This window comes from Osmerus eperlanus, chromosome 17, assembly GCF_963692335.1.
Source record: "Osmerus eperlanus chromosome 17, fOsmEpe2.1, whole genome shotgun sequence".
NCBI lineage: Eukaryota > Metazoa > Chordata > Actinopteri > Osmeriformes > Osmeridae > Osmerus > Osmerus eperlanus.
Window position 1 is genome coordinate 8099968 of NC_085034.1, and position 18756 is coordinate 8118723.

The following is an 18756-nucleotide window of genomic DNA, read 5'->3' on the forward strand; positions in this document are numbered from 1 at the left end:
TAGGCATGGCCTGTTGACTGATTCAGTTGGAGAAATAGGATTTTAAGAGCTTCTACTTTCTCCAATCAGTTTGTTATCTGAACCAGCTCATGTATCATTTGTGAATAGAAGTGTGAGGGCTCTTTTCTTTTTTCCCAGTTGCTCTAAGACAATTCACACTGATTGAATAAAAGTGCATCTTGACATTTATCAAACAGAATAAAAAAGTTTGGGTAAGACTGATGTAAAGTGCTGGAGGCCATAGAGACATTAGTATCCTCCTCCATCCCAGAAAGCATAGCAGGATGTGATGTGGTGGATGGCTTAGCGACTTTCCAGGGAACAGGCAGCCCAGGTGACCTATTTCTCCTTGCCTCATGCGCTGGTCTTTGGGAGGCAAGTCCTGCTGGGTTGCTGATTAGGACCCCCCCCCGCCCCCCCCCCCCCATGCTCCCAATACATCAGAGATTTACCGTCCACAGCAGTGGAATCAGTTCCGCTCAAGTCAATAACCTAAAACTCAAAACGATAACATGCGCACACAGCAATACACTGTGTGAAACCTGCACGTAGTCTCTCCACAGTTCTGTGTCCAGAGAGCAGACGAGCACCGTAGGAGCAGTGCTGGCTGCCAAGTGTCCGGCAGCCAGGGAGTGTCTCCCCCAGACTAACCCGGTGTGGGCTAGCTACCCAGGCTACCTGGCGTTAGCTTCAACGGCTGGGGCTGGTACAGTAGCTGGCAGTGAGAGCTGGAACATAGCCCGACTGGGAGCAGGGGAGAGAGCACCCACCGGCTAGAGAGGGAGAGCGGGAGGGACGGCGAGAGGGGGAGACGGAGAGAGGGAGACGAAGGGTTCTGGTGTACAGCATGTTCAACACTCTTCTCCATGGCAACCAGGAGGTTCCAAAGAGGGAAGGGGGGGGAGGAGAAAAAAAGGAGGGAAAAACACAGTCCGGCTTGTCACATTGACTCACATATTCAACATGGAGGAGAGAGAGAGAGAGAGAGAGTGGGGAAGGGAGTACTGCCTTGCTGATCTGCGCTAGTCCTCTAGAGTTTGCACGGTTACGATACATCATTATTATTGCATTGGTTCCTCTGTTGCCGTGCAGACCCTCTCTCTCTTGTTCTCTCCCAGCCCCACAACAGCCACCAGAAAACTCTTCCTGTTCTATACTGGACCTGCTCAAACCTCTCTCTGTCGCGATGCTAGACCCTGAGGGGTATATGGGATTAGCATAGAAACACTTGCATTCTCTTTCCAAAACCCTGTACAGTAGGTACAATATGGTGAATCTTGGGATATGAACAGTAGGACTGTAAGAGTCTTGTTCCAAGATAAAGGTGATAGCTGTTCTGCTGCTGAGTATGCCCACTGTGCTTGTAGATGTAACCAGAAGCAAGCTCTCCCCTGGATTGGATGCTTAGCAGGGTTAGGTAAGGCTAGGCTAGGCAAGGCTACATAAGGACAGGCTTGGTCTTATTATTTACTTCTGGGTCCAGTCTCCTGAATCCACTGAGTAAAGGGCATACAGTATAGGGTATATTTCATAACTGATATAAGCCATGTGTAGAGAACCATGTGTACAGATAAGCATGCTGTACACGTTTGGTCTTTGGTCTTGATGAGAAACGTCCTGTACATCTAAATGTAAAAATCGGCTTGACCAGCCATGGATGTGGGAACCAGGGATCTGCACACACAGCACGTTCTTATCAAGCGTAATGTGGATCATCATCTTCCTCAATCCATATGTTGTTTTGACCTCTGACCTAAGGGAGAGATTTGATGTGTGACATTTTATTCCAGTTCAGGCTAATGTCAGTGTATGAGATTGTGGGCTCAATGCAGAGGCAAGCCCATACATACACACACACACCCACACCCTCACATAAGCATAGACCGAGGCATACAGTAAGGCATACAGTATCTCTAACGCACATCCACACACTCACACACCACACACACACGTATTCACCGAGCAGTTTGTAGCCCTGAGAGCGTGTAGCTTGCGTTATGCGATCTGGACGTACCCCTGCACCACAAAGGCTCGCCTTTATAATTGGCCCGGCGGGTTGGGTTACCGTCGCGGCTTTATCTGAACGGAGCAAAACGGAAACTCAAGACGCAAGACGGCAACCACACCTTAGTGCTTATCGGCATAGGGAGGCGGAAAGTTTAAAGCCGTCTTGAACTCCTCGGACTCTTGCCCCTCTCATTCCGCCGTAAGCTTATCAACAGCTGATGTTTATGCTCCTTAAGCTCTCATTGGCTCCAGTGTCGTCTGGCGGAAAAGTGATTGCGTAGGACGGGCGTGGTATTAACATCCTCGTTTACACTCACGTGCCATTGGGGTATTATTGTGCAAACAACCTTGCCAGAGGGTAGGCATACACCAACAGGGATTTGATCACATATGACCTCGGCTCAGCCCATTACCAATGACCTTCCATTGCAGATGGGAATGAATGGGGGTTGCATGAGAGGCAGTTAGCTCCACCACTGTTTGATCCACCTTGTCACTTTGTGCGTGAAGATCTGACAGGAACCTTTGACCACTGTCCCGGTTTTTGGTTTCCACCGGCGAGTAATCAACTGGTGAACGGCGTCGCTGTGAATCGCAGTTGTCTACGGGCCTTCGACACAAAGGGATTCAGGATTTCCTTTGAAGTGAAAGGATGTGGTGCAGAACTTCAAAGACAGAACAACGAATGCTCAACACTGGCTTGGTTGGAACATTTGGTCGAATAACATGAAATGTATTTTCACTCGTGTATTTATTTGGAAACTCGGTTCATACCAATGCTCCAGATGGTTCCGTGGTCACATCGTTGAAGGACAATGACTTATGGGGTCTTCCTCCACATGGTACGTGACCCATGTCACCCACCATCCATCACGGTGACAATGACACCCCTGCAAGAGCACCTCGTCAAAGAAGCCATTCGTTTTCCCATTGGTCTGCGTTTGACCAAATGTCTGGTTGATGGCCTGCCATTTGTCATCTGAAGGGTGTACAGTTGTGGAAGTGTTGTTCGAGTGCTTTTGGGTTGCTTTTGGGAAAGTGGTTTTGGGTTGGTGTGAGTGAAGTGCCTCATGTATGAATATGTAAGCGCGAACCGGTGTTGACTGGAGCAGAACCTCTCAGCTGGTGTCATTTATGTAATCACTCTGCATGCGAGCCAATCCTTCTATTCCTCACCAAAAGCAAAGGACCCCATCGAGTTCGGCTTTCTCCCTCTGTGGAGCTGGCCTTGTGTAGGTTACAACACGGTTCCCTCAGCCGTCATCAGATTCGAAACCTCCCCGACGGGGCTCAGTGTTCCTCATTAAACCTCCGAAGAAGGCGAGAAGCGCAGGGACTCTGCAGCGTTGCGTCCTCCCAGGGGACGGAGGGGCGCGGCGGGCCTGGAGGACCAGAGGAGACCCCGTGCTGTGCGGCGGAGCCACTGCGGCTGGTCCCGGTGCTCCCGCAGAGAGATTAAAAGATGAGAGGATGGGCGGGAGGGGGGGAGGCAAGGAGGAGAGAAAGATAGGAGCGAGGAGTGAAGAGGAGAGGGGAGGAGGGATGGATTCATGGTCGGGAGAAGGGGAGAGGATGTTCGAGTGGAACACACGAGAGATGGACGGGGGGGGGGTGGGTGGGAAGGGGGGGTGGGACGGAGGAGAGGACAAGAGAGGGAAAGGAGGAAATGGAGGACAGAGGAGGAGAGGGGAGAGCGCCAGAAGAGAGGGATGCTGTGGCGTCTTACTGTACCAGAGCAGCTTGGCTTCCCCCGCGGGGGCGCACACAGTCCTGTCGTCTCCTGCTGAGCACTTACGCTCGAATCAGGGGCAATGCACTTATCAGCCTGCCTCGTCCTTCCAACAGTTCCTCACATCAGCTCTCTATTTCTCTCTCTCCCTTTCTTTCCTCTCTCTTTCTCCTTCTCCCACTCTCTCTCACACACCCATTGAGACACATCCATGACCTCTCTTTCTCTCTCTTTCTCATGCTGTTGCACACACCCCTCTCTCTTTCTCTATGCCTCACCCTTCCCCCCCCCCCCCCCTCTCTCTCTCTCTCTCTCTCTCTCTCTCTCTGTCGACAGCAGGCACCCTCTCATCCTTCCTCCCTCTCATCCAATCACGAGCAGCTCAGCACACCTTCTCCAGACTCTGGAGAGCTCCAGAGAGCGATGCAGATCAAACGGAGAGACCATCCCATATGCAATGCATGAAATATACATCACAGTGGTGGACTCAGACATCTCAAATAAGGCTCAAATGCAAATGAAGCTCTGGAGAAACGCAAGCTTTCCCTTACACTTGGAGCTGTGCATTCCAATGGGTAAACAGGAGTATTACAGAGCTCCCTCCGCGATACATTATTGATGCGACTGACCAATGAGCCGACCAGAGGGTTCTTTCACCGATATGTTGTTGCCTTGATTCGTCGAGAGGGTAACCCAGTATTGAGACCACGTCTGTCCTGGGTATTGTGGCATCCAGGAATCAATGCCGAGTGGAAAACACGAGGACACGTCAACGCAATCCACAAAGACAGTCTCAATCCCAGGCATACTCACGCAGCCTGTAACTGTCATGTTATTAGCAAAGGGATTGTACAGGACAGTAACACTCACTGTACACTCACACACACTGAAGCAGAGGAGCAGTTTGTTTCCCCTAGCAACGGCAACTTAGTCCATGGTGGCGTCCCTCTGACAAGTCCGTGAAGCTTCGGGCCATTTGATTCATTTCGGTCATTTCGTTTGCTCTCCGGCGTTGCCGGGTCTTTCTTATAACGCGCACACGGGTGAGGCGGGAAACGGGCATGTAGGTGTTGTGTGGAGGAGGAGGGGGGGAGCGGGGGGGGGGGGGCAGTTGTTTCAAGCGATTTTCCTCTTGAGCGAGCACGCTGACACGCGCGCGCACGCGCGAACACACGCAGGGTGACTCCTCCTGCGTCGAGCGACTGTGACTTGTAGAACCGCGGATGGGAAAGGGGGGTGGGGGGTGGGGGGGGCGAGCAGGGCAACAGCTGCGGAGGGGAGGGGGGGGGACTTGTGAATGTAGCCCCGCGTTCTCATTCATAAACACACAGGTCCCTTATATAACACCTGTGCTGTTTCCACCCCTCCCCCGCTCCCCCACTGTAACCCCTCACACCCCACCCCCCCTTTTCAAAAATTCTCTCCAGTGCTATTTACACGGCCCCATGGCATACAGATGAGGGCGCCGGGCGAGTCACGGCAGCGCCCTTCAAGACCAACGCACGGGCCCTGCGGGCCCGCAGTGCTGGGGAGCTATTATTAGCCCCGCGTCATGTGACAGCCCGCATCATGTGACAGCCTATTGGAAAGGGGGAGGCGAAGAGACAGCTGGGGGGGAGGGAAAACAGACTTGGAGCCCGGTGATGCACCGTGGCGTGCGGTGGAGGAGGGTGTGTGAGGGCGACATAGTACGTGTGTGTGTGTGTGTGTGTGTGTGTGAGAGAAAGTATGTGTGAATGCAGAGACTGAACCATGAAGGAATGTGCCTTCTAGTATTGTGTGTATGCATGTTTGCTGAGACTACATGTAGTCACAGCAGGGGTCCGGTGTCTAAGAGGCATCTCCTACACACATCCATATCCTAACCATCGCTCCCATCATCATAACGTTGACGCTCGTGGGACGCCCCATCAAGGGTCCCCCGTTTCCGTTCTCCCGTTTCAGAACGCCAAGCGGAGCCGCCCCAAACCTCATTCCGACGGGGCTACGTGGGGGCAGAGCGAGTCTCAAGTGTGGAAAGGGAAGACGAAAGAAAGTGACGTCCCACCAAAAAGCAACGGCGCCGGTTTGCATTAGCGCGGACGCCCCCACGTTAGACCCGTTCCCCAACTCGAACACGCGGGACGACTTCCCGTCTCCCCTTCAGGTGGGGGCTCTCCAGCACCTGTTCCCCAGAGCTCTGTCAGAAGAGGAGGAGCCCGACATCCATCCCTCAGCAGCTGTGTGGCACCCAAGGTGAGAGGAGGAGGTTCGGCTCCCAGGTGCGGCGGTTCTCTTTCCGCTTTTGCGTCCACCTCAAACCACCCCCCCCCCCCCTCCCGTCTTCCCACCTCCACCCCCACATGGGAGGCCCCCGGGGGCCGGGGGGGCCCTCACCTGCCTCAACCCCCGCCCAGCGATAAGGGAGGGGGGGCCAGAGCAGTGGAGGAGAATGGAGGGCGCTCAGCTGCGAGAACACACTGTGTCTGCCGCGGCGAAGATCGTGCCAGCGCTCTGTTCCCTGCTCCGGCTAAGAAGAAAAGGCCCCTCCCCCCCCCCCCCCGCCGCATGAATAAATGATGGCGGAGATGACTGGGAGTCGTGGCCTCCACTTCTCGCAGCGAGTGACGAGGCTGTGCCTCAGCGTTACCGTAGCAAACACACAGAGGCACACTCACGCACGCACACAGATAGCTTTCTCCTCCTGGCGGATAGACAGGTCAATCTAGAACAGGACAAAGGAAGGTTTTAGAAGTCACGGTCTTTCTGGTCATGGTCTGGGGGTGACAGCTTCTCCTGTTTGTGGTTGATCCAAGTCTTCACATTCTTAAACATGTTTGAGTTGATGGGATGCTTCCAAACCTTTTACTTAAGTAATTGGTAATTGTAATGGCCCCCTTCTTAGGCTAAGGAAACGGAGGTATTGGCAGATTAGTAAAACCGAATAAGACTCTTTCTTCATATACTTAATCTCTAACGTTCCCGTTCTACACAGCAAATATACCAAACATGGGGCTCGGGTGTGGAGGAAGACTGGAAAAACAGCCTGGAATTCAACGGTGATTCTCCCAACAGCTGCTACACGGTCACCGAGCCCTAATTCCATAGCCAACGAACATCAGAGACGATCTCTCACGTGGGGGTCCCCCCTCTTCCTCGCTCCAGCTGCTGTCAGGTCGGGGCCGACCTCAGCTGTGGCCCGGAGGGGGGGGGGGGGGGGGCTCCCTGAAGAGAGCATCGCCGTGGTACGGGCCCGGCCGACGGCGGGCATGTGCGCGTCGCCTGTCAGCGAAGCTTACGTCCTCCGTCGTTGTTTCGCTTCCGAGCGAGCGATAGGAGTCGTGCGACAACCCCTGGAGCTGAGGGGTCGGGTGGGGTGGGGTGGGGGGGGTGTGTGTACACACTACACAATACACGCTGGGGGGGCAACTTTTCAGCTGCATGAACATTCGGGCGGCGGGCGTGTGATTGGTTGGGGCGTGGCAGGTGGGCGGGGATGGAGCGATTGTTGGGAGTTGTGGACGGCATCTTTGTGCACACGGCGAAGCACCCTGCTCCGAGAGAAATGTGGCCCCGGTCCACATTAATAATTGATCAACGCTGGGCGGTTTCAGATCTCCTCCCCCCCAAGGGTTCCGATAGAAGAGATGGTATTAGATAGGACAGGAGTAATGGGACTGCAATGTGCTTGTGCTTACGAGGATGAGGCATTTGCATATGCGCACACCAACGCACACACACACACACATCATTCCACATGTGAGTGTGTTGGAGTGCAACAAATGAAGGGAGGCATGGTGATGACGCAGGCGAACCCGCTTGCAAACGTACACACGCACGCACACACACACACACACACAGGCGCACACACACAGACATCTGGATCCATCCTCCACTGTCCAGTGCTTCTGGCCTGACTGAATCAATGGCATAGCAACACACAGAAACTGTCAATGACCTGTGGGTTAACAGTAGAGGATTATCTACCGCAGTCCGTATTCACTAACACCACTTCACCCCAGCATCACTCGCTTTGACTGAACAATGACCGTCTTCCATATCCCTCGCTGCATGTAGCAGATGCTCAGTGCTTTCTCTAGGAAGGACAGAATTCCACAACTGCCTGGAAAAAAAGGCTGTATTGTTCTGTTATTTGAGCGGCATTGTGTTTTTTTTATTTCATTTTTTATGTCACAGGCATCTTCAGGGACTGGTTAAAGGGTTAGGGTTATGTGGTTCTGTGAATGGGAATCCGCGGATAGCTCCTCATTGATGTGCCGTTACGTAATAGGTCAGTACATTGCAGATACTCTAATCTGACATAATGCTCATTGAGTAATCTGAGGCATTGCCCCGACTGACACTTGAACTGAGTAGCTTCTTTTGAGGCGGTACTTGAACCCTCTCTCACCCAGAGAGATCAGGAATCTACTCAACAGTAGACCAGCCGTGTCCTTTATCCATGCAACCAATCAATGCAGACGGGATCAGTGTGGCGCTGGACGACATGAGGGGGGGTTAATAAAGTGTCTGGATGATTGGTTGGTTCAAGGGAGGGTTTAAACCGCTAACCTTCGGAAAGCTGATGACCATTATAGGGTGTTAGGCCCTGGAAAGGCCGGGGAGAGAGGCAGCTCTCGTCTCACCATCTCAACTGGGATAAAGCGGGTAATCCAAGGACGCCTGGTGCGAAGACGGGCCTGTGGCATGTTTATCTGGAACCGATTCTCAAATGTGATCGTCGGCAACGGGGGGGGGGGGGGGGTTCTTTTTGTCGTCTTTTGACCTTGTCGAGTACGGTGCTCTCTTTTTCCATGTGTGTTTTTGTGTGCTAGTTCTGGGTTTCTGTCATTCTCCAGGTACTCAAACTAGTCGATTTTTTTTCCTCAGTTGGTTCTCCCTAGCTGTGTTTGTGGCACGTCATGTTCATATGATGCATAAAATATGAGTCACTTCACAATCTAGGCTAACATAATCCTCCATATGTTCCAACCAATTGCACCAATCGCATCTCCATGAACATGATTGTTTGTATTGGCAATGTCCTGGAGCTACAGTTAATATGAAACGTGATGCAGAAGCATAGGTGATGGACTATTGGTTACATTTAGATAGTATTAGCCATAAAAGTGGGAAAAAACAAATCAGTTCTGTCCTGATAACCAACTAAAAACAGGAATGGAAGCTTAAGCAGTCAACCTAAATGTGAATTGGGTTTGTTTGGTTTCATTTGTCGTCAACTATAGGCTATATAATGTACCTGTATAATTTTTGAGAAAAAATGCGGTGTGTATCAGATTCCGCAATGCGCAGAAATCAGTACATACGTATCTTCATCTGGTAAGCACAAACGCCTGGGCTACCGAAATGTGCCTTTGTGTTTCAAATGCGCAAAACACCCTTCAAGTCTTCATGGCATGCCTGTGTGTTATTCAGGCAGGTTTCCCCTAGAACAGAACGTGAGCTGAATGTATTTTGTGGGTGCTACCACTCACGGAGAGCGGGTTGTCATGGAGCATAGCACATCAGTTTACTGTTCTTGGGAACGTTTTCGTTTTTTGCACAACCAATTGCAAACCGATGTCCTTAATTGGACATCGTCATCATTCTTCTCGGGATTAGGAAACGGTTCTGTATGATTTGCTTTCGCATGGACCAACGACCATATCCCCCGCTGACTCTAACATGGTATGGGTTACAGCAAGTCTATTCAAAAATAGATTTCTAATCCCCTCAAAGAAAATGGCTCTTTCTAAAAATAGATCGGAAGAAAGGGGAGGCGCGCCACAACTCGCAACCCCCCTCCTCGGTCACTGCCAGCAGCACGCGGGGATTCCCTAAAGGTCTCGCGAATGTGCACATTGTATCTTGCGCCCGTTAGAACCCATTCATAACGTTATCTAATCAAACTGTTGGTTATCTGCATTAACTCGAAATTGTTGTTATTGCCATTACGCATGACGCCGTTACTGTACATCTACATGGCAGGCAATAACGTTTCTTTTTCTTATGACTCAAACGACCATTGTTTCTTTCGAAGTCGTCTCACGTGTACTCCCATCGCATGCTACAGGGATCCAAGACATGGGGTTTATGTAATACCATTAATGGCTTCTTTCAACTCGCCCTTTCAGACAAAAAGAGCACTATGGCACGGTTAAAGAGCATTGCAGACTAAGCTTCAGTCAGTCAGTGATCAGTGAAGAGGAACGTTTTATGAATAAAAGTCAGAGCATGCCAAACCGTAGAACTTCTGTACAGAATGGGACGTTCATGTGGCATACTATTTGTTTAACATATGATGTTATGCTTAGCAAAACATCTAGTTTACTTAAGATAGTTTACATATACTGTCGTGTGTACAGTATCACCATAGTATTACCAGTCATTTTCTGATCAGAATAATTCTGAGCCTATTATAAGTGGATGTTTCTGATTGGCTAGTAGGTGGCATTTGACTCGTGCATAACTCGAGACAACTATCCACTCAACAGAAATCTTCCCTCAGTATGCCTGCGCCTCGTCCATTAATTGTATATAGCGGGACAAGTTATCCCTTACGTCACACCGTGAGAAATGGTTGAAATGCGTGAGTCTCACGGCCAATGCGTGAGACTTGAGAGCCCTGTCGCTTTTGAATCAAGTCAAGTTAAGTTCCATTGATCTCCTCAGCATCACAGGGTTCAGTTCCTGGTAGATGTACCTTACCTGGATGTTTTCCTCTCTGCGGTCATCAGTGACTTCCTCAGACAATGTTTCTTATGTCATCGACTTGTTTCCCTGCAACTTTGAGTCATTACTATTGCATGAGGACAGAGACACTGGGGAGGGTTGTGTTATAAGAGACCTGCTATCAGTCTGCTTCTGTACTGCACCATTCCCTGCACAGCCCTGCCCTTACCCTCAGAGAGATAGAGAGACTTAAGGATAGTGAAACAGTAGGATAGCGATACAGCCGGAGTGATACTCAAAAAACGCTATTTTTTTTTTTTTACTGGATGTTAAACTCCATTTCAGATATTTCGTAAATCTCTTTGAGCCTAGTTAGTCCAATAAAAAGTTACAACCATGAGCATTAGAACTACAGGTTATATTATGTGATCAATGTTTTATTATTACGTTCAGTGTTCAGTGTACACTCTAAAACAAATATGGCTTCATAGAACCATTTGCAAGGACATAAGAACCCTTTGAAAAGAGGTTCAAGGTATATTGATCCCTGAGGTACTGGATAGAATCCTTTTATAAAAAGTGCTTGGAGCCGTAAGTGGTTCTTTCTGACTGGAAAGGGCCTCTACTGTAAATGGACCTTCAGGTGATCTGTTTGTTGTTCAATTATACATTATTCTACACAGCACCCTTTTGTTTTCAAGATAAAGGTAATTAAAAAAACAGGCAGTAAAACTGAGCACATTTCATTTATTTATTAAACATAAGAGGTATAAACATTAATCCTTGTTAACTTTAATGTACATTATATCATACTGTACAATTCATTTACAACAATTAAATACATTGAGGACAAAGGGAAGGCCACAGTACATGTAATCACAGCTAATATTTACTAAGACTTTATTGCGTATATACGTATGTACGTTTCCAAGTCATACATATATACATAATCAAAGACTCATTAATTCACGTTCTATTGACAACATCTTTTTTCCAGTGATTTTATTTCACACCTTTCATACATTTAACCACACGGTTAGTCAAGTTAACAAAACAAGGAACTTGTCAGGTTCAGAACACAAGACAGAAGACACAATCGGAGATTTTGCCGACGGACACCCTTTGAAAACACTGAGAGAGCGTCTTAAGCTCTTTGTAGCTGTTTTACAATAAGAGTTAGCGATGGTTTGATGACTCGATGTAAAAGACACAGGAGACACTAAGAGACAAGAACAGTCTAGCGTGGGTTTACAGGACTGGTTCAAAGTACATGTTTGCAGATTCCAAAGTCGGTGTTGTAGAGCATGCTTGTTTGGCTCCTCCATGACATAAATATGGCATTGGCTCACTCAGACACGGTCAGATATTAAAGGACAACAAGCTTGTGTAGTTATGGAAGCCTTGAATATCGAATCAGCATTTTGCAACAATACAGAGAAGGCTATGTTTCAGTCTGCCATGCAAAGTTATTGGATTCACCACTGATATAATCATACAGTTCTTCTATCATTCTTATTAGTATACTGTTAATAAAAGTAATGTTTGTTTTGTAGTTTTTTTGTGGCATACAGGTTACAATCTAAACATTCCTTATGGTTTATGTTTGATTATGAGTGAAGACATAGTCAAGTGTTTATGTGTTGCATAGCTAACATCAAACAACACAGCCTATACCTTTCAAGCTGACCAGAGAGACAATACTATAAGCAATGCATGAAGAGGTGTATTTGTCTGTAAACAATGGTAATGATCAAGCGGACAATAACATACACGTCAGTTATGTCTTCTCAGTATTGAGGAAATGGATTAAAAGACAATGAAAACGTTTGAACTGTATGGAGGTAAAGTATGTTTCAAACGCACCATTGAAGAGCAATACCAGTGCAAATATCTGACAATGGGATGAGACAAACAATTTACGGAGGTGATGGACAAGCTTTCTTTGATTTATAATATTCTCCCAGAAGACAAACGTGGGAGACTTTCTGTACATTCAACAATTTGGGGATAGTTCATCTACTGTGGGAACATACCCATACCATCCACACAAACAGAACAAATTATCTATCAACAGGTATGGTTACTTAGTTTAATTCTCTTAGAATCATTCAGTTTCATGTCATTGGATACGTAATGGGATGAGGTAAATGTAAGGCACTATTCAATTGAACTTAAGCACGTCATATGGACAACGAGGAAAATATACAGCATGTGTGTTGTATGCATTTAACACCAAACCATCTGGTAGGATTATATTATCATGCATTATTGCTTATTGTTGAACAGTGGACACTGCTGCCTTTCTAAATTGAATAGATTTGTTACAGTTGCCACTAACTATACCTACAGTATGTATCATTTGTGCCATTGGTAATATAACCAATGAATAAGAGCTGTACTTCATCTCATGAACTATCAATACAATTTTTGTCCAATAGCTGGCTTTGTTATTTATCAGTGGAACATCCTTATGGATTCATGACACTGATCCACTGAAAATGTGCAAATCATACGTAGTTCTGAGTAGTACAGAAGTGGAAGAATGGAGCCTGTCAAGCAGCCTTTGTATCTCGCCGTTCTCGGCCCCCTTTTCTACTGTGGGTCTCCTCCGCCCTGTTCCTGCCTCTCCACGTATTCCCTCCTCTGCAGTCTTTTCAAGAACAAGTACAGTGAATTTCAGGAAGCTCCTTCTTCCCTACGGCGTTCACTTCGCCCGTACCGTACAAGCGAGCAGGAATTGCGTTCCCGTGCGAGCGCTGTGCCCAGTGAGGGGACCTGAGGATAAACGCATGGTTCAGCGAGGCCACGCGAAAGGATTCAAAGTGTCTACGGCTCCACTCTCTGATCTCTCTGCGGTGTGGGAGTTCATCGTTAACCCACATCTCACGCCACCCACCCCCCTTCCCCACCCACCGTCCCTTGAGGTACAATTTGCCCGCACCCCCATTGATATGTGGTGTTTGTAGTCAGTACCCAATTACAAAGCACACAGCCTCTGGTGGGACTGGACAGAGATTGGTACCCCCCCCCCCTCACCTCCCTCCTATCCTGGTTTGGGGAACATCAAAACCGCTGTGTGTTGGCAATGAGGATAATGGTTTCCCCGCTGTGCCTCTGCATACAGCTGGTCTACCTGCCCACTGCTCTTAACTGGGTCAGCCTGTAGCTAGCTAGCTGGTGGAGGCTCCGACATCGCTTCACACTTGGCTAATCTCTTTTTCCCTGTCGGAATTCAAATCCCAGGGCCGTGTTGTTGTGTTTCGTTTAAGAGACCGGCTTTAACCGGCATTGGGAACAGTGGGTGCGATGGCCCTAGAATACAGTAACTCGGGTTCTTTACATACATGTGGACATTTTTGGACAGTCTGGTTCTTTGTAAGCTGGTTAGGCCTGCTCTTGGCTTTCCGTAGGGTTGTAACTAGCTCCAGTAGCTATAATCGGGCTCATGGTGTCCTATAAGAAGGGGGGGGGGGGGCTGGTGTTTATGAGCAGCATGGGGATAGAAGAAGCTGACTCTTACATTATCGATCTGGCTAATGCGCGAGGAAAGTCTGATACCTTGACTGTAGGAAGAGGGTCGGGCACTTTTCTATTCATCGCTGGCATTAATGTTTTACAGGCGGGCTCCTGCGTTGTTCCGTCTGCCATTGGCAAGGCTTCGCTTCCTCGATCTAGGTCAACTTTGAGAGAGTGCTCGGGGATTCGTTTCCACTGATGTTGCTCTCGCGAACCGAGAGAGCTTCAGAGAGAAGGATCCGGTGAGATGGGATGGGGTTCTAGTTTGGTGGAAGTGGGGGTGGGAGTGAGGAGGCAATGGCATCTTTTACCCGCTGAGATATAGCATAAACACGCATGTACTGTGCAAAAACAGGCTTCTCTGAACACACGTATATATCCACACTTTTCAACAAATAATTTGTTCTAACCTACAGTATGCAGGGCAACACACCAACACACATTCACTCAGTCTTTCTGTAGCTGCCACATGGAGAAAAAAAAGCCAAACCAAAAGAAGAATAGAGGATTTATTTTTATCAAAAATAGGTCACAAATGAATGAAGAGATGTGTCAAAATGAACATGGCGACAAGAGTATGAGAATCAAAGGGAAATCAAATGCATCTTGCTTCCACACCAAAGTCTACGGAGCACAGTGAATCTCCCTCGCACTATTGCTTTCCCTCACAGTCCATCGTGCGTGAATGGAAATGGGTCCTGAAGCCAGTGCTTCACACGACTCTATGGTGTCTTCACAATGAGGCATGTACTTGTCTTCCAAAGTGTTAAAGTGTGGGCCAATGGGTATGAGGCAAGTTTAATCTGCTGTACAGTACATAGCACGAAACGCCATTGAATAAAAACCTACTTCACTTTGGTTATGTCAGATGTTTGACAAATGATAGGTTACAATAAATAACAAAAAACGGATTTGATGGGTTGAATGGACGCTATTACAATCACGCTTGGCAATGGACTAACCACTGAAAATGTCTGAATTCTCTCAGTTCGATTTCTTCAATGATTATTCTTTAAGAATGAGATAGATGATGTGTGATGGATTTGTATTACTTTCCAGAGACAACCAATATTGCATACAGAATGTGCTGGATACCAATCCCCATTTCTTATCATCGTTCATCCCAACCTTCATGCCTAGGTTTCCCATGGCAACCTATGACTGACATAAGCTTCTTTATACAAAGCAAGACATCTGAGGGTGACATTGTGTGCACAGTGGCTAAAACACTGATGCTGTTATTTGTTCAATGAAGAATAAAAGCAATAGGTTATTGGAAAACATGACTTGCCACCCGAACGGTTGAACTTTGTTGGCAGGTAGGCAACTCAACGCTCCTTAGAACATTTTGACACATAATGAGGACAACCAGGCGTCATCAAGGTGTTAAAGCTTCCATTGAAATTAAAGTGAGGAAACTGAGGTAGATGCTATTAATTACAGTGATACAGCATTCTGATAAGAAATCAATCAAAGAAATAACAATAAAAAAAAAACGGAATAATTTAAATGATTATATGATAACACGTCACCTGCAGCAATTTCATTCCATCTGCGTCACCCTGCGCCAACATGCAGAGGAAAAAGAGGGGTTTAAGTTTTGTGTTTTCATGATCGGAAGCCATTTTATCTGAAGCGCTCTGCAGCTGTGTTTTCATCAAGGCAAAATTCAAAAAACAAGAAACGAAAATACATCATTTAGCAAAAATGTTATAAATCTAGAAAATAAGTCACCAGTTTAACCAATCCCTCTTCATATAAAACATATATACTTTAAAAAAAATAGAGATTTAACAATGCCAACTCCACCAGCTGAACAGAACACAAGTTATTTGAGTTTATATTTATTTGAATGAGCTATGTGTTGTTCCCATAGATCAGTCCACTGGTGCTGGAACAGTTTTGAGTGGTTGACATGGGATGAAAACTATTGTTATTTTCTTTCTTCATTTTCTTGTTACATGCCCTACTGTACTTTTCAAGCATGCAATAATATGTTTTGCTATAGAACATGATTAGAAGTGGTGTAATGCACACACAGAACATATTCCTATTGTGTACCTAAATACACACATAGAGGGGGAGCATGTCTTCATCTTGAATGCATTATGGGTTTCATAATGAGCATATCAACTGTAATATGTTTGTCAGATGATTCAAGTAACTTCTTCTGTACCTCTGTTTTGCCACCTTTTTGTACGTCCCAGCCTCTTCTCCTTGCAAAGTCAGTCTTGGTGTCCGTGGGGAAGGGTCGGAAAGGGGTCTCCTTGCTCCGTCTTCTTCTCCTTGCTCCGTCTTCTTCTCCTTTCCTTTACCAGTCAATCATCTAGGAGAAAGACGTTGGGGAGAGGGGGGTTCCTCTCCCTGACGTGTGTCAGAGTGGGCGTGGGGGGAGGGGGGGCAGCAGTGTGTTTCCCTTTGACATGGCGCCATGGACGGAGGACAAAAAGGGGGCAGGGGTGGGGGGGTCGGGGGTCATGTGGTCGCTCTTCGCTCGCCCCCTGCAAACCAAAAGAGAACAGCGATCGAGTTCCAGCATGGCTCAGCGAGGGAGACGACTCTCCGTCCAAACAACACTTGTCCTCTTACAAGCTAGCTGGGCTTTTTCACAGAACAAACACGACAGTCATGCCATTGCTAAACATTTCCCATGTTCATATCAACATTGTGTGATGTCCTAGATAATTATTCGATACAAGGTTAAAAGAACGTGTCAGTTCACTGGCCCGGCTCTAAACCGTCGCCTTTCGGAGATTAGAAATGGCAGCAAATGCATGGCAACACAACTAGCCTATTAACGCCATACTGTGTGGGTGACAGAGGGGACCCGAAGCTCTATTGGGCACGACAGCCTCTCAGCTGAGCTTGCCTGTCACATTGAATAACAGGCACGGACGCTTCTCACAGTGTCAACACGGTGCTGTCAAACTGCACTGCAATGTAACGACGAAAACACGCCAAAGAGTCTCTTTTTTCTTCCTTTCGAAAAGGATCTGTTTTTGAGGCATGAAGAGAGGCTACGCGACACAATGAAGTGGACACCGAGTCCCAGGATCCTTTGCGCTCTCTGTGCTTCGCGACATTCTTCCTTTATGCAGCTTCAGTCCTTTTGTTTGTCTGCAGACTGCCTCCATAGAGGCTGTCTCTTCCCTCGCTCTCCCTCTCTGTCTCACCCACTCAAACGCGCACACACACACACGTACAGTAAGCCCACACACACACACACGCATGAGCTCACCGACTGCACAACCCTCTAGGCGCCCTCCATACTGCCATACTGCCCGTCTCCTGAGCACTCCCCTGCTCACACACATACACACACAATCTGGCTCAGTCTCTCCATCAAACACACACACTGTGGAATACACACACAAGTACATGTTCCCATAACCTGCACATACACATTGGCAGTCTTGCCGGCCTGTGCATGTACTACAGACAAGCACGTACAAATGCTCTCTCTCTCTCTCTCTCTCTCTCTCTCTCTCTCTCTCTCTCTCTCTCTCTCTCTCTCTCTCTCTCTCTCTCTCTCTCTCTCTCTCACAAACACACACACACAAACATATACACACACACTTCTACTTAGCAAGCCTGCAAGAGACTCTATGACTGCAAGAGACTGTGATGACTCCATCATCACAGTCCCATATTCAGGCTGCTGAACAAGGACAACAGAGACGCCATCACTTCCTGTTTACTGTTTCCTGCCACTACACTGAGCAGAGACCTGTTGCTATGCAATGGCATGGATCAGGCACACAGAATCCTAACCAGGAGCGTAAACAAACACAGCCGACGAATCTGGCTGGCTGGTTTATAAATGGCGTTTAAAAAGGTACGCAAAGTACAGAAGGTTGTGTTTGAGTGATTGTAGTGGTTCAATAAATAGACATTTACTTACCGACAAAAAAAGGGGGCACAATTTGTGCGATGTAATGTTACTCACTGTTTCGTGTTTTGTACACACAAGAAGATTGGTCATCTTCTGACTCCTGAGCCCACCCCTTTTCTGAACTATTGGCCTAAAGTGACGTGTGGCAAATAAAGTACCGTGTGCATGGAAAAGAGTTTCTCATGCTCAGAATGGGGATCACAACAAAAGTTGTTGTTGTCCCTTGAGAGAATAGCTGTTGACCCAATGTCTCAGTGCAGAATGCCTATCCTTGTGGACCAGCAGGCCAGTAACACAATACAGAGCCATAAATGACTAGGGACATTATGGAGTGTTATTGTGATCACGGCACCCACCACTTGCAAGTGCCTGTGGAGGGGGGGGGGGAGGGGCTTGGTCCAGGGTTTGGGGAGAGGGGGGGGGGGTGAGGGGTACCCACATGATGGTAATTCATCAAGCATAAGTGACGTAAATCCCAGGATTAAGCCGGAATCGATGCATCCAGTGCTTTAAATAACCATGACCTTTGGCAGAATGAACCTGTCAGCCTAGGTGCCACTCTGGAACACATTGCCTGTGGGGGGGTACGGGGGGTGGGAGGGGGGGGGGGGCGGGGGTGAGTGGGGGGGGGGGGTGGGGTGTGGGGGGGGGGGGGGGGGGGGGGGGGGGGGGGGGGGGCGGGGAGGGAGGGCTGAGCGGGCGAACTGAACATTTAGGTACTGAGGCATGGACCACCACCTGCCCACGCACATATGTGCTCGCACACACACACACACACACACACATACTATATACACACACACATAAAATGTGCGCGCAAAAATGTATTCTCAGACACCCACACAAACACATACACTAGGCAGGCTTGTGCACTGCACACACACACACATACACACACACACTGCAGCCCTTCCTCACAACATTATCACACAATCTCTTATCAGGTTCAGCCTTCTACTGT